The following is a 5,181-nucleotide window of genomic DNA, read 5'->3' as shown; positions in this document are numbered from 1 at the left end:
ATTGCAAGAACTTATGTAATTGTTTCTTGAAGAAGTCCACCTTTGTTCCCTTTGTACGTGGAAGATAAATACCAGAGATCGAATCATGATGAGGAGGACATTGGAGACAAGCTTCGTTTAACACATGGTGCCGGCAAATAATGTTTGAGAAACGTTAAATAAACGCATGTCCAACGTTAAATGATCCAGTTCTGGGTCTCCAGGAGCACCTCTGGGACTCGAGGAGCACCTCTGGGACTCGAGGAGCACCTCTGGGACTCGAGGAGCACCTCTGGGACTCGAGGAGCACCTCTGGGACTCGAGGGGCACCTCTGGGACTCGAGGGGCACCTCTGGGACTCGAGGAGCAGCTCTGGGACTCGAGGAGCACCTCTGGGACTCGAGGAGCAGCTCTGGGACTCGAGGAGCACCTCTGGGACTCGAGGAGCACCTCTGGGACTCGAGGAGCACCTCTGGGACTCGAGGAGCACCTCTGGGACTCGAGGGGCACCTCTGGGACTCGAGGAGCACCTCTGGGACTCGAGGAGCACCTCTGGGACTCGAGGGGCACCTCTGGGACTCGAGGAGCACCTCTGGGACTCGAGGAGCACCTCTGGGACTCGAGGAGCACCTCTGGGACTCGAGGGGCACCTCTGGGACTCGAGGGGCACCTCTGGGACTCGAGGAGCACCTCTGGGACTCGAGGAGCACCTCTGGGACTCGAGGAGCACCTCTGGGACTCGAGGAGCACCTCTGGGACTAGAGGGGCACCTCTGGGACTCGAAGAGCACCTCTGGGACTCGAGGGGCACCTCTGGGACTCGAGGAGCACCTCTGGGACTCGAGGAGCACCTCTGGGACTCGAGGAGCAGCTCTGGGACTCGAGGAGCACCTCTGGGACTCGAGGGGCACCTCTGGGACTCGAGGGGCACCTCTGGGACTCGAGGAGCACCTCTGGGACTCGAGGAGCAGCTCTGGGACTCGAGGAGCACCTCAGGGACTCGAGGAGCACCTCTGGGACTCGAGGAGCACCTCTGGGACTCGAGGGGCACCTCTGGGACTCGAGGAGCAGCTCTGGGACTCGAGGAGCACCTCTGGGACTCGAGGGGCACCTCTGGGACTCGAGGGGCACCTCTGGACTCGAGGAGCACCTCTGGGACTCGAGGAGCAGCTCTGGGACTCGAGGAGCACCTCAGGGACTCGAGGGGCACCTCTGGGACTCGAGGGGCACCTCTGGGACTCGAGGGGCACCTCTGGGACTCGAGGGGCACCTCTGGGACTCGAGGAGCAGCTCTGGGTATCGACAAACTAAGGACCTGGAAATACATCACCTACACCTGCACCTACACACCCACCTACACCTGCACCTACACACCCACCTACACCTGCACCTACACACCCACCTACACCTGCACCTACACACCCACCTACACCTGCACCTACACACACACCTACACCTACACACCTATCTACACCCTCACATTCAAGTCTAACACGTCACAACTCAAAGGAAACACAACTTCGCGCCCACACATACCAGGACAAAAATGATTGGGCACGTATCATTTCGCCTCATGCCTCTGTTCACCTAGAGAATTGAAATGTAATGCATTAGATAAGAAGCGGTGAAGAGGGGACATGATCGTAACATACATGATATAGTTAGACGGGTCGTTGGAGGATCGACAGCCGAGTCCAGGAGCTGAAGCTTGATGCTACTGGTAGAACAGTAGAGTAGACTCAGGTGAGTACTACTCTACCCCCTGCTGGGTACTCTCATCAGCAGGTGGGCACGGTCAGTTAATTACCAAGTGGCAGGTTACCTGTTGGAGTTGGGGGGAGGGATAGGGGGGGTTTCGCCCCCCTCGTGGCCGGGGGGCAGGTTTGTACCGGTCCCCCCTACCCCCCTGCAGCGCCCCCTGGCCGGGTCGCCCCCAGGGTGACCCGAGCGCTCGTGCGCCTGGCGACCGTGAGAGAATATAACAGGTGGGACCCCGCCAGGCTGCTCCTCCCGACCACAGCCTTCCCCCTCCTCCTGTCTTGCTGCTCCCTACTTCCTCCTACCTCTCCCTCTCCCTCTCCCTCTCTCTCCCCCTCTCTCTCTCTCTCTCTCTCTCTCTCTCTCTCTCTCGCTTTTGCCCTTAATTAGAAAGGTTTTCTCTCTTTGAAACAAAATTTTACGATTGAGTGGGAGCTGTTTATCTTCCTAGAGGCAGACCTCAAAGATGGACTCTCTCTTAACTACTGACTAGTACTTTCTCCCCTGCTACTCTCTCCTAACTACTGACTAGTACTTTCCTCCCCTGCTACTCTCTCCTAACTACTGACTAGTACTTTCCTCCCCCTGCTACTCTCTCCTAACTACTGACTAGTACTCCCCCCTGCTCCTCCCACACCTGCTCCCCCCACACCTGCTCCTCCCACACCTGCTCCCTCACATACCTGACCCCTCACACCTGTGGTCTGAAACACCCGAGCCAATTAACACTTCTCTCGCTCTGATTGTAAACCTGCCACCAGAGACCTGTGTATTCACCTAGTTGTATTCACCTAGTTGTATTCACCTAGTTGTGCTTGCAGGGGTTGAGCTCTGCCTCTCAACCGTCAATCAACTGGTGTACAGGTTCCTGAGCCTATTGGGCTCTATCATATCTACATTTGAAACTGTGTATGGAGTCAGCCTCCACCACATCACTGCCTAATGCATTCTGTTAACCACTCTGACACTGAAAATGTTCTTTCTAACGTCTCTGTGGCTCATCTGGGTACTCAGTCTCCACCTGTGTCCCCTTGTTCGTGTCCCACCAGTGTTGAATAGTTTATCCTAACTCCCAGGTACCTATTTACTCCTAGGTGAACAAGTTCATCAGAGTGAAAGAAACTCTGTCTATTTGTTTCCGCCTCCGCCGGGATCGAACCTCAGGACTACGAATCCTAGCGCTGTCCACTCAGCTGCCAGGCCCCCCTGAGAGATTTACACCCACAAAATCACAAAGCAGCAGGAAGAGCAGCAGGGGTGGGGTGGTGGTGGGTGTGGTTGTGATGGTGTTGGGTGGTGGTGGAGGTTGTGGTTGTGGTGGTGGTTGTGGTGGTGGTTGTGATGGTGGTTGTGGTGGTGGTGGAGGTTGTGGTTGTGGTGGTGGTTGTGGTGGTGGTTGTGGTTGTGATGGTGGTTGTGGTGGTGGTGGAGGTTGTGGTTGTGGTGGTGGTGGTTGTGGTTGTGGTTGTGATGGTGGTTGTGGTTGTGGTGGTGGTTGTGGTTGTGGTGGTGGTTGTGGTGGTGGTGGTGGTTGTGGTTGTGGTGGTGGTTGTGGTGGTGGTGGTGGTTGTGGTGGTGGTGGTGGTTGTGGTTGTGGTGGTGGTGGTTGTGGTTGTGGTTGTGGTGGTGGTTGTGGTTGTGGTGGTGGTTGTGGTTGTGGTGGTGGTTGTGGTGGTGGTTGTGGTGGTGGTTGTGGTGGTGGTGGAGGTTGTGGTTGTGGTGGTGGTTGTGGTGGTGGTTGTGGTTGTGGTGGTGGTTGTGTGGTGGTGGTGGTTGTGGTGGTGGTGGTGGTTGGGTTGTGGTGGTGGTGGTTGTGGTTGTGGTTGTGATGGTGGTTGTGGTTGTGGTGGTGGTTGTGGTTGTGGTGGTGGTTGTGGTGGTGGTGGTGGTTGTGGTGGTGGTTGTGGTGGTGGTTGTGGTTGTGGTTGTGATGGGTGGTTGTGGTTGTGGTGGTGGTTGTGGTGGTGGTTGTGGTGGTGGTTGTGGTGGTGGTGGTTGTGGTTGTGGTGGTGGTTGTGGTGGTGGTGGTGGTGGTGGTTGTGGTTGTGGTGGTGGTTGTGGTTGTGGTGGTGGTTGTGGTTGTGGTGGTGGTTGTGGTTGTGGTTGTGGTGGTGGTTGTGGTGGTGGTGGTGGTAGAGGTTGTGGTTGTGGTGGTGGTTGTGGTTGTGGTTGTGATGGTGGTTGTGGTGGTGGTTGTGGTGGTGGTTGTGGTGGTGGTTGTGGTGGTGGTGGTTGTGGTGGTGGTTGTGGTGGTGGTGGTGGTGGTGGAGGTTGTGATGGTGGTTGTGGTTGTGGTGGTGGTGGTTGTGGTTGTGGTGGTGGTTGTGGTGGTGGTGGTGGAGGTTGTGATGGTGGTTGTGGTTGTGGTGGTGGTTGTGGTTGTGGTGGTGGTGGTGGTTGTGGTGGTGGTTGTGGTGGTGGTTGTGGTTGTGATGGTGGTTGTGGTTGTGGTGGTGGTTGTGGTGGTGGTGGTGTGGTGGTGGAGGTTGTGATGGTGGTTGTGGTTGTGGTGGTGGTTGTGGTTGTGGTGGTGGTTGTGGTTGTGGTGGTGGTGGTGGTGGTGGTTGTGGTTGTGATGGTGGTTGTGGTTGTGGTGGTGGTTGTGGTTGTGGTGGTGGTTGTGGTGGTGGTGGTGGTGGAGGTTGTGATGGTGGTTGTGGTTGTGTGGTGGTGGTGGTGGTGGTTGTGGTTGTGGTGGTGGTTGTGGTGGTGGTGGTGGTTGTGGTTGTGATGGTGGTTGTGGTTGTGGTGGTGGTTGTGGTTGTGGTGGTGGTTGTGGTGGTGGTGGTGGTGGTGGTGGTGGTGGAGGTTGTGATGGTGGTTGTGGTTGTGGTGGTGGTTGTGGTGGTGGTTGTGGTGGTGGTTGTGGTGGTGGTTGTGGTTGTGGTGGTGGTTGTGGTGGTGGTGGTGGTTGTGGTTGTGATGGTGGTTGTGGTGTGGTGGTGGTTGTGGTTGTGGTTGTGGTGGTGGGGGTGGTTGTGGTTGTGGTGGTGGTTGTGGTGGTGGTTGTGGTTGTGATGGTGGTTGTGGTTGTGGTGGTGGTTGTGGTGGTGGTGGTGGTGGTTGTGGTTGTGGTTGTGGTGGTGGTGGTGGTTGTGGTTGTGGTGGTGGTGGTGGTTGTGGTTGTGGTGGTGGTGGTGGAGGTTGTGATGGTGGTTGTGGTTGTGGTGGTGGTGTTGTGGTGTGGTTGTGGTGTGGTGGTTGTGGTGGTGGTTGTGGTGGTGGTGGTGGTTGTGGTTGTGGTGGTGGTGGAGGTTGTGGTTGTGGTTGTGGTTGTGGTGGTAGTTGTTTGTGGTGGTTGTGGTTGTGGTGGTGGTGGTTGTGGTGGTTGTGGTAGTTGTGGTTGTGGTGGTTGTGGTGGTGGTGGTGGTGGTGGTGTTGGTGGTGGTGGTTGTGGTGGTGGTTGAGGTAGTTGTGGTTGTGGTTGTAGTGGTTGTGGTTGTGG

This window comes from Procambarus clarkii, chromosome 90 (genome assembly GCF_040958095.1).
Source record: "Procambarus clarkii isolate CNS0578487 chromosome 90, FALCON_Pclarkii_2.0, whole genome shotgun sequence".
NCBI lineage: Eukaryota > Metazoa > Arthropoda > Malacostraca > Decapoda > Cambaridae > Procambarus > Procambarus clarkii.
Note: the sequence above shows the minus strand (reverse complement) of the source record.